Below are 11,404 nucleotides of genomic sequence, written 5' to 3'. Positions count from 1 at the left end.
CCCGCGGGGAGCGGGGGGAGGCGGCGGGTCCTGCCCGGCCCCGCGGTGACGCTCCCGGGGCGGGCGCAGGGCGGCGGTGCCGGGACCCGGTGTCCCCGGTGTCCCCGGTGTCCCCGCAATGCCGCCCCCCCGGGGCCGCGGGCCCGAGCGCCCCCCGGCGCCGCCGCCCCTCGACCCGCTGCAACGGTGAGTGCCGGGGGGCAGGGGGGGCGGCCGGGGTCCCCCGGGCTGTGTCCCTATGGGGGGACCCCCCGGTGGCTGCGCCCATGGGGACAGCCCTGGAGCTGCCCCTCAGTGCCCGTGGGGACATCCCCAGTGGCCGCGGGGCGCGTGACCCGGTGGCCGTGGGGTCACCCTGGGGTGTCCCCTGGGTGGCCGTGCCCAAGGGGACACCGCTGCGTGGCCATGGGGCGCGTGTCCCGGTAGCCGTGGGGCACAGCCTTGGTGGCCACCCCTGGGTGCCCATGGCGGGTGGCCCCGGCTGGTTGTGGGGCTGCCCTTGGCGGCCACGGGGTCATCCTGGTAGGATGTTCCTTGGTGGCCACGGGGTGACGGCAGTGGCCGTGGGGTGACTCTGGTGGCCATAGGGTGGTCCTGGTAGCCAAGGGGTGATTCCGGTGGCCATGGGGTGTTGCTGGTGGCCATGGGGTGACCCTGATGGCTAAGGGGTGATTCTGGTGCTGTAGGGTGACCTTGGTGGCCAGGGGGTGATTCCAGTGGCCGTGGGGTGATCCCAGTGGTCATGGGGTGACCCTGATGGCCATGGGGTGACCTGGTTGCCATGGGGTTTCCCTGCTTGCCACGGGGTGTCCCTGGTGGCCGTGGGGTGACATTGGTGGCCGTAGGGTGACCCTGGTGGCCATGGGGTGTCCCTGGTGGCCGTGGGGTGACATTAGTGGCTGTGGGGTGACCTTGGTGACCATGGGGTGTCCCTGGTGGCCGTGGGGTGACATTAGTGGCCGTGGGGTGACATTAGTGGCCGTGGGGTGACCCATCGTCCTCTCCACGAGCCGCAGGGTGCTCCGTGCCCGCGCAGGACACGGTGTCCCCGTGCCCCGGGGCGCGCTCCGGCCGCGCTATTTCCGTAGGCGCCGTCAGGGGCCGGGAACGCCGCCGTCCCGCCGGCGCTAAGCCGGGCGGCGGGCGCCGGGCCCGGGGCCTCCTTGTATGGCCGAGCGCCGCGGGCGCCCAAAAATAGCGCGGCCGCCGCCGCATCCGCCGCCGCGGGGCCGGGAGCGGCAGCGTCCCAGCACCCAGCATCCCAGTGCCCCAGCTCCTACTGTCCCAGCATCCCAGTGCCCCACTTCCCAATAGCCCAGCTCCCCAGTGTCCCAGGATCCCAGCGTTCCAACTCTCAGTGCCCCAGTTCCCAGTGTCCCAGTACCTCAGCTCCCAGCATCCCGGTGTTTCACCATCCCAGCACCCCAGCTCCCAGTATCCCAGTGTGCCAGAATTCCAGCTCCCAGTATCCCCATGTCCCAGTATCCCAGCTCCCATTATCCCTGTGTCCCAGCTCTCCCAGTGCTCCCAGCAAGCTCTGGGTCTGCCCTGGTCGCTCCCTGCTCCCCACACAATCCTGGATACATTCCCAGCCGGGGGGGCAGCGCTGCAGGAAGGATGTCGGTATAGACACACATACACACACATATGCACACAAATATATATATATAATATATATATATAGGGGTAGGAGAGAGCCGGCGCCCGCCCTGTGTCCCGCATCCCAGCGCTGCCGGCTCAGAGGCACCATCTGCTGGGAGAAGCTCCCGGAGCTTCGGTCCGCTCCATGACCACAGCGCTTCCCGCTGGGGAATGTCCTGCAGGACAGGGCTGCACGTCCTGGAAAAGCCCCTGTGGAGACGTAGGGGATGTCTGTAGCACAGGGCAAACCCCTTCCCATGCTCCTGGATGCGGATTTTTCCCATTAGCCAATGTGGAGTGACTCCAGAGCCCATTTGCTGCAGCGGGAACGGGCAGGAATTGCCCCGTTTGAACAGCAGGCTTGTGTGCTCCCCGGCTCCCACAGCGGAATTATCTGCTATTTCCAGTGGCTTCTGCACTTCTGTCCTGGAAATGCCTCTCTGAGGCAACTTGCATGAAGCTTGACCTGGAATAGCACGAATGGAATGTCCTGGAATCGCGTGGAGTGGTCGGGACAGTCCGGGATTGCCTTTGGAAAGAGGGGGGCTCCGTGTGACGGTGCCACACGCGCATCCCTGGCCATGCCCAGGGCTGCCTTTCCATCGCAAGGACAGGGACTGAAATCACTTCCCAGAAGGAAAACAAACATCCCTGCCATTCCCTGTCATCCCTAACCTCACCCAAGGCTGAGGCTTCCGAGGCCTGCGGGCAGTGCCGGCTCCTCCAGGTAATTCCCAGAGCTGCTCCCTCCTGGAAACTGGCTGGATCCGGAGCCCTGCCCAGCTTCCCAGCAGAATTCCCTGATAAAACGAGGGGGGATCCAGCTCTGGCTGAAAGCAGCTGCCTTCGACCCCAGGTTTCCCATACACCGAGTGCTCCGCGCGGGAGACCCGCGGGATGAGGAGCCGGGGACGGCCGCACGCGGCCTTGGGACAGGCGGTCCTGGAGCTCTTGGTGCATCCCGGGCTCCGTATTCGCACTTCCATGGCGCCTTCCAAGACAGCTCTGCTGCAGTCGATGAATCGATTGCAAATTTAGCAGGAACGAATTGCAGCAGTGGATGAACTGGTTGCAAACTCGGCCGCCAGACGTACCGAGGAGCAGGGGCAGTTGCAGAGCGAGGCAGGCGCATGCAGCCGCACGAGGATACGGATACGGCCCGGACACGCTCCCAAACACTCCTTTTGGCTGCTCCTTCCCCTCCTCATTGCAGCCTCAGCCCCCCTCGCTGTTCCTCAGGAAAAGGAGGTGGGAAAACTCCTGGTGTCTCCCGCGGGAGCTTCCCCCCCGCAGCCCTGACCTCGTGTTGTCACGAAGGCAGAAGGGATTTCCTGTCAGCTTGGAGCCTTCCTAGGACCTCAAACACTGTGGCTCAAACAATTCCTCATTTTCGGCTGTAAATGTCCAGCTGCGCTGGCAGGGCACGTTGTCCGTGCATCAGACCGGCTCGCAAAGGGCAATCCAGGCCTGGGTGCCTGGGAAATGAGGTAGCGCAAGTCGGGAGCACGCCGATTCCCAAGCTTGGGAAACGCTTCTTCCAGCTCTCCCGAACGAGCTCCTCGTGTTTCCTTGCTGGGAAGAGCGAGTGCGTGTGGCCTGTGCGAGCCCCGGGCTGCAGGGCTCGGCAGCGCAGGGCACATCCCCAAAGCCAGGACTAGCGGGAAGCCTGCGCGTCCCGGGCTGCAGCGTGCTCTGCCACAGGCGGGTTAGGGGGAGCACGAGGCCCGCGGGCTGCTCCCGGGTGCATCCAGCTGCAGGGGGCATTCCAGAGCCCGGGAATCACTGGGGAGCGGAGGCGGAGCGCCTGGCGGGGAGGACAAGGAGGGACACGCAGCGACTTCGGAGCTCGCTGCCATCCGCCCGCTGTCTCCTGTGGTGTTTGTGGGCTCCGCTGTCCCCAGAGCGGGCTCCGGGCCGGCCATCCAGCCCGGTCCTTACCGGGACACCCCGTCGCTCCCGCCGCCTGCGCTGAGGTAACGGCGCCACGCGGCGGCCGCTGCGCTTATATAGCGCAGGGCGCTCCCAGCACGCTCTGCGGCACGGGCAGGTGCCCTTCCGCGCACGCGCAGCCGGCCGCACTGACGCAGGGGAGGTGATGCGCATGCGCCACTTTTGCCCACGAAGGGTCTCGATCCCCCGCAGCTTCGCGGGGCTTGGTGCGCATGCGCGTTGGCCCGCAACCCTCCGCCGTAACGCACGCGCAGAAGCCGTGCGGGTGCCGGCTCGCTCTGCGCATGCCTCGCAGCGCGGCAGCTGCGCAGTGCGTCCGCTCCCCCGCCCATCGGCGGTGCGCGCGCGCAGGCGCAGTGGCGCCCAGCGCATCCTGCCGCGGCCGGCGCGGCGGCGCCCGCTTCGCTTCGCTTCGCGTCGCTTCCGTTCGCTTCGCTTGGGAGCGGCGGCAGCCCCGGGAGGCGCGGGACGAGGAGGCGCGGAAGAGCAGCGCGCCGGGAGCAGCGCGGCCCCGCCGCAGGTAGGAGCTCGGGGCTGGCTTCCCTGCCCCCCCCCCGGGTGGCGCAGCGGGGGCTGCGGGGGGGGGGCGCTGCCGCCGCACAAAATGGCGGCGCCGTCACGGGGGCCCGGGCCCGTCCGCACCGGCGGCTCCGCCCCGCGCCCCCCGCCGCCTTGGCGGCTCCTTCCCACCCGCTGTTCGCTCGTCTTTAACTTCCCTCTGTGCCAAGTTGTGCCTCAGTGGAAGCTCCAGCCTCTCATTCCTCCCCCCCTCCAAATTCTTCAAATCTCGCACTTCAAACACATCCAAGCGAAGCTATCCCACCCGTTTTGCCTCTGGAGCTGGATATGGAGCGGCTTTCCCCCTGGTGGAGAGCTTTGTTACGATCATCACATCCTTTGGGGCTCCGGCCGTGGGCAGCACCTCCCTTGTGTTTATCAAGGCCCCAAAGCTCCTTCCCGTGTTTCCTCCTCCCGTGTCTGGCTCCTTGGCTCTGAGGAAGGGCTTGAAATAACTGAATGGGTTGAAGTAACTGAAACTGAAATAAAAACCCTTTTCACCCTGGGAAGGGCCGGGGTGGCCCCGGCCCGGCTGGGCTGGGAACTGACCCCACCAACCAACACAATGTATGGGACAGTGGCTTTTTGGGGGCTTAAATACGTGCCTGGTTGCTATAGCGGTGCAGTTGTAATCATCTTAATGCAGCGTTGGGATAGAGACGGCTACATTTTAAAAATATGTATTTCTATAAAGTTGTTTAAAGTGAAATAACGGATTAAAATGCACTCTTGTTTTTTAAATGGCTTCCATCCACCTTGGTTTGTAGCCCAGAACAGCTGTGTAAATGCGTATTCATTTCTGAATTACGCTCCTGCTTTTGGTACAGGGCCCTTCCCTACAAAACATCAAGTTATAAAAATGCGGTGAGGTCTTGAGGAGGGTGGGTATACAAGTGAGTAATTAATCTCCCTATGGAGAAGGTACTTCTCAAAGGCCAGAAATGTGCTCGATTGCACTTTTGCCTCTTTTGGTTTTTATTTTTTTTTAAAGAAGAAGATAATTGGCAGAACTCGGAGCAGTCGCACTGGCCTCGAGCGCACGGGGGACGAGGCTGGTTTGGCGGCTCCTGCCGCTCCTGGGGCGGATAAAGTGGGATAAAGTGATGTCCATGGCAGGGTGGGAATCCGAGCAGTTCCAATCCCGCTGCACCGCGGGCTGCTTTTTAATTCCCTTCTCCTACCAGCACCTCCCACAGTCCGATGTGGGGCTGGATTCGGGGAACTTCCCAAGTGTTGAGAGCTCTGTTAGTTTTTACCAAGCTGTTCGCTCCAGCAAACCCGCAGAGCTCTTCTGCGGGTGGAACAGAAAGGAAGCGGAAGCGTTTTTGCAATATTTCACATTTAAAGGTAAATATGGTGTTATATCTTTGAGATGGAGTTAGATCATGCAATATTATATACTTTTAGCAAGTTCTGGGTTAGAAACGATAGTTTTGGCTCTTTGTAGGGCCCTCTGGGGCACATCTTTCACATGAGGTGCCCCGGGCTGTGCCTGCCTCGGGGCTCATTGCGTGGCATTGTGTGACTGTCTGCGCACGTGGGACAGCGTGCAGGATTCGGGCTGCTCCAAAAAGAGAAAAATTGGAAGAGAAAAGTAGATTCCTCCTGCTGTTTTCTGCAAAGGTGCTGAAATGCCTCTTTCTTTTTGTCTTGTCTTCAGAGTTGCTTGCCAAAAGCCTGATCTGTGTGTGTCTGTGTATACACCTGGTGCACTGACCTCGCTTAACACTGCAGCAGAGTCTTTTGGGCATATTTCAGTGAAATACATCATTATGGGTATATCAGAGTGTGTTTACATTTAAGACACTTCACCTGCTGTTACGTTACTTTATTTTTTTTATAAAATGCTTTGCTATTTGAGGTGGTTATGTAACGGCTTCTGGCAGTGTCATACTAATCCTTAACACTAATTTCATGTTGAGTTTGCACAGCAAATAGGCTCTGCAGCTGGTTCATATATGCACATATATAGGGATAAGCACTTCTGATTTCGGGCAGACGTGACGCAGGGCAGAGTTTAGGGCTGATCACAATGAACTAGAACGCTCTGAGCAGCCTGTCTCGTGTTGGGTAATATTAAGGCAGGAATTAGGGAAGTAATTTTCTGACACTGAAGTAGTCTCAAGCAGCACGAACACGTATTAGTGGCTGCAAGAACAGTGAGTATTAAATAGCCACTTTTATAGCCAGTGAGTGTGATAAGCTTGTCATTTAAATAGCTTTTAACAGGCATCTACTTTGTGTGTCATTTTCCCCTCTGTATTGCTAAAGAAAAAGCAATACAGAAGCAGCAATTAGTTGTTAATTAACACTTCAGATTTCTGCAGTCTTTTTCTTGATTTTATTCTGGCAGGATGTTTATTTCTTTGGGAGGTGCTTTTTGAGTGTTAAGAGAATGCTTGAGATGTGTGTAATACAACGTGTTTAATGAAAGCAGCTTGTTTTGTAAGTTTTTGCAGGTATGGAGGAAAGCAAGAAATCAGTCATCTGGTCTGACTTTCAAGCTGCCACAGTATGTGTAGCTCGCCTGGTGTTTCTAGAGCAGAAAACTCACCTCAAGCTTGGCTTTCTCCTGTGTAGTGTCTGTAATTCGTGTTGATTCTGCGGATGTGGCTGGGCTGGCAGGGCTGAGAGCCCCGATTCAGCCACCGTTTCGTTCTGGGTTTTCAAGCAGTGGATCGAGGTGTTGTGGCAATTCCTGGCTTTATTTTTGTTCTGTTGGCGTCCTGCTGCTGCTGCGTGCCTCATCTTTCACGTTCAGGTTGCATGAAGTGGCTACGACCCAAATTTACGTTGCTGTCCCCGCAAACAGTGCTCCCTGTATTTGTGTTTTGGGTTTCCTGGCTTGCCATTGCTCTTTGTGTAGTGAAAATATTGGCTATGGGAGACTACTTGTTTGGTAAGAGTGTTTGTGTGCAGTGCTTGCCCTGCCGAAATGTCCTTGCTTTGCAGCCTCATCTCCACATGACTGCTGTGGGATTTGCACGGAGCCGGGGAAGTTAGGCCTGTTTAGAGAGACAAATAAGCAGAAAAGTACGCTTTGGTGGATTTTGCTAAACCCTATTGTCCGACAAAGCTTTCTCTTGTGATTAGAGAAAGCAGCTCCCAGCATTGCCAAACCTTTACCTTAAGCCTCCTATTTTGTTGACTTTTTTTTTCTTTTTTGTATTTCACAACTATTTCTGCCCCACCTCCAATCCCAAGAGCTTGAACTCAGCAACATTGCTGGTCACTGCTGTATTTCCTTTTTCCTCTGTGGAATTTCTCGTATTTGCATGAAATCTCCTGATCAGCAGAGCTGCAGCTCCATAATCCCGTGACTGCAGCTCCCTGTATCCTTAGCAGAGAGGTTATTCCGCGTCTCCGTCCTTGCTTCACTCCAGGTTTGTTTAGTAAATTCAGCTTTGTTAATATCCCGCTCTGGGTCATTTTGGTCAGCATTAGCCTTGCACAAAGAGGCGCCGGAAACAGGATATATTGAGTTTAAAAATGTAAGCAGTTATTTATTGCTAATACATAGAAAGATTGGCAATGGTTTATTGAGTCCTAGGGCTTGCTATGCTCTCTACCCCAGGCAGGCAGCCAAAAGGTATTTATTGGGCAGCTGGGATTAGGAGGGGAAAGGCTGGGCATCCTCCGTGCTGTTGAGTTGCTGTCGTTGCTCTCAGAACCACCTCCCTGCTCTTTGTTGTTGTTTTTTCACTTCACAGTTTCAAGTTGTCCTGTGTCGGTGTTTGTCCTGTTGAATCCTTGAGCTACTGGAGGTATCAGTTTCAGCGATCCCATCTCGATCTGTAACTTGTCCCTTTTTATCTCTCCAGACATTATCAGAACTTATTCTTGCCGCTCAGCAGTTTGTTGGATCCTTGCAACACACCAAACGGGACTCTGCGAGGGCAGGAACTTTGAGCTGGTTGCAGCCTGGTCTGGCCGTGTGGTCAAGGCAGGGCAGGTGCAGCACAGCCACCACGGCAGCAAATAGAGCAGCTATTTAGAGAGCTCTAGCGTGGAAGTCCAGAGCTTTGGATTTATCCACCTGGAATGGGGAACTCTGCAAAACGGACTGAGGGAGTTGAACGCAAAGCAGGAAAAAACATCATTTGGCTCTGCTTTATGTTACTCTGAAATTTTGAGTTTCAAGGGCTTTTTCAGGAGCCAAGTAAGCACTTGCAGGAGCATTTGCCTTTGGGGAATTTCACCTAATTTTCGTTTACTTGTGATTAAGTGCCAGCCTCTCCTTGCTTGGAGTTTCTAATCAAGATGTCACTGTAGCAGGAAAAATAGTGTAGAAGTTTGCAAAGCCATCCCAAAAAGAGCCTCTTTGAAAGAGGAAATAGAAAATCTGGCCTTAAATGCCCCAATATTATTTTACAGAGAGTCATAATGTTGGAATTGCTTAATCTTTCTGTTATTTGCAGCAATTTTTTTCAGAAAGGTTTGTTGTGAAACGTGGCTCTTTGGGGTTTCACTGCTCGCTTGCTGCTATGCAGCTGCTTTCTGGATGCAAGAGGAAGATCGTAGCATGCAACTAGCTCAGCAGAAGTGCAGCTCAACCACTTGGCTTCCACTTGCTGTTATTTGAGATGTAGTTAAGGCCAGTTGACAAGGTGACTGATTTCCTAGGTGTATCATCTCCAAAATACTGGCCTCACTTCAGGCCTTGCTAAAGTCCCAGGTGTTGTTTCATTGCAGGTAGGTTTCAGGGCGTTAAGAACTGTAGAGCATGAATAAAGCTGCTTTTTAAAAATTGAGCTTTGAGGTTACTTTGCTCATTTTGAATATGTTCATGGACTAGCCTTTTATGTGCTGAAGTTTTGTCTTTTGTATTTCTTCAGTCCATCATTGCGATGGAGAACCTAAAAGCCTTACTTTTAGAGATAAATTCTCCACGTCTGTTATCTTATTTTGCTGACTTAGGAAAGGAATATGTCCCTGTTGGATAGCACCATGTGCAATAGAAGTTTTTCTGGAGTGACAATTGTCAAAAAAAGTCATAAAACAAAAGACATCTCAGAAGTATCCGATATCAGGCGACCGATGGAGTATGCTTGTTGTCCTCTTCTACTTCCTGCTGCCCAGATCATCGTCTGTGACTATGTTAATGGTCCTCAAACTCTACAAAGAGGTTTGCAGAGCTGTAGAACTTGTTTGTTTCCTAATCTACGCAATTAAGGCTCTGTTTGCCCCATTGTCTGCTTATTTTTCAAGCGTTTTCTACTAATGTATTCTTGGTCGTGTTATGGATGGCTCTCCTATGCTGCACCAGGTGCTTCCCAGGTTAATGGGATGAGAGGTTTTTGTTGAGAGTTGTTGGGAAGGAGAACTCGGAAAGACCAGAGACTGCTCTGTCAATGTTTGCATCATAGTCTGTTTTGAAGGGTTGTGGAATAAGCTTGGGATGGCATGCAGGTACCACTTACATAGGATTAATATGCTTCAGGAAGAAGGAATAGTGGATCCAATGGGAATCCCCCCTTTACGAGGACTTCCTGTGTGTTTTTGTGGTGGAGAGGAGGCGTAAAGTTATTGCAGCTGGTGCATCTCGTTGGACTCGTAGCTAAAATGGGACCAGTGGAACTTGGAGATGTTTCACGTGTAGGTAGTGACAAAATGCAGAAATGGATCCTTAAAAACAGAAACTCTTGTGTGTGACTTTGAGCTTTCAAGCGATAGCTTTGGTTGTTGTCTGTTGAGTTGTGGTTCTCAAACTTGAGACCTTTAACCTTTACAAACTGTGTTTACAAACATGAGAGAAGCACCTCCATTTACTTCCTTTTTTAGGTCAGTTTGAATGAGCTTCAAACCTCCGTGCTCCAGAAACACCACAGGCAGGCTTAAAAACAACCAGGGACATCTACAAGCTGTGTTATGGTCATACTCAGTGGAAATCTGCTAGCAGAGCTCATTGAAACCATTGGGACCATCAGATCATCCAGCTTCAGGAGGCTGCAGATGGATAAGGGTGGGAGTTAAGGACCCCTTGGGGTCCTTCCAGACCCTCCTGGTTTGGGGGCACTGCAAATGCAGGCAGAACTGTGCAGATGAGGGGTCCTGCTTTGAAAGAGCTCCTCGAGTTTGTGCCTCCACATGAAGAACATGTTTCTGAAGCTCTGGAGTATTTCATGTTTCGTTAGTCTGGGCCTCACTTTTTTTTCCTTTCCTGTATTTCTGTGTTCTTTTATCACCTTGCAGGACTGACTTCCAAAGTGGTTTCAGCTGAAATAAAAGATGGTAGTTTCCCTTGCCCTTGTGCGTGTTTTATTCTTGAACGTGAATGGTTTCAGTTTTTAGCTGATTTTACACCTTTCTATTTGAATTTCTGTATGAAGATCTTGCCTTTAACAGCTGGGAAAGAAATTTTCTAGCCACAAAACTCAAAAATCCCTTTGTCACACCCTTTGAATACTTTCAGAGTATAGTAGCTTACCCCGGAGAGCAGTCATGGGAGTGCCTGTTCTGCAAACTTATCCACTGCCTTCAAATTGATTCCACAGTGACTTAACGTCCAAGCTGGGACTGTTTGGGATTTTCTACATAATGATTTCACTTGTAATTCATACTTGTAAACATTTGGAGATGTTTCTAATACTTTGGCTTACTGCTCATAAAATAACTCTGAATTTAAAGAAATCTGAAGGGCTGTCACTTAGAATTAAAATGTCAGTTTATTTAGAAAATACCGTAGAAAATTAAAACAACTGGATACGTTATGTGAGACTGAAATTGTTTGGTAAAATTATCTGGTGGATATGATTTTATGCAGCAAAAGAAAATGGTCTTGCCAAAAAGAATATCAAATTCAAAAGTATCATTTAAAGCTGTCATTGAAATAGGGTTTTATGACCTCACGTGTTTTTTTCACCGGCTATAGAATCCACTGCGTAAAGTAGGTGAAACGATAAAATAATCTAATACTTGTCTTTTAACTTTCAGCTTTGTGTTATTCTTGGAAAGTTTCGCACCACTTGTGAATTCCTTGAACCTTGGCCTTGCAAGGCCGCTTCTGTTGGGCCCTCCTCCTTTACAGCTTGCACAAATTAAGACCCAGTTGGCTCTTCAGCAATTGACCTCAGCTGCTACAAACGGTTCTGCAGCTCCCTATGCTTTGTTAAATCAGGCGTTTCTGAAAATCGCGATGTTTAGCCCTAGAGGAACTTTGCCTCAGAGGCCGAGAGGACCTAACCCGCCTGGCACAAAGCCTCAAGGCTCCTTTAGGGCAGGGGGCACGGCAGGTCTGCAGAGAAAGCCCGCTCCT

Source organism: Nothoprocta perdicaria, unplaced genomic scaffold, assembly GCF_003342845.1.
Source record: "Nothoprocta perdicaria isolate Ctin4 unplaced genomic scaffold, notPer1 scaffold_58, whole genome shotgun sequence".
Lineage (NCBI taxonomy): Eukaryota > Metazoa > Chordata > Aves > Tinamiformes > Tinamidae > Nothoprocta > Nothoprocta perdicaria.
The sequence above is the reverse complement of the archived record's forward strand: the minus strand, read 5'-3'. Positions refer to the sequence as shown.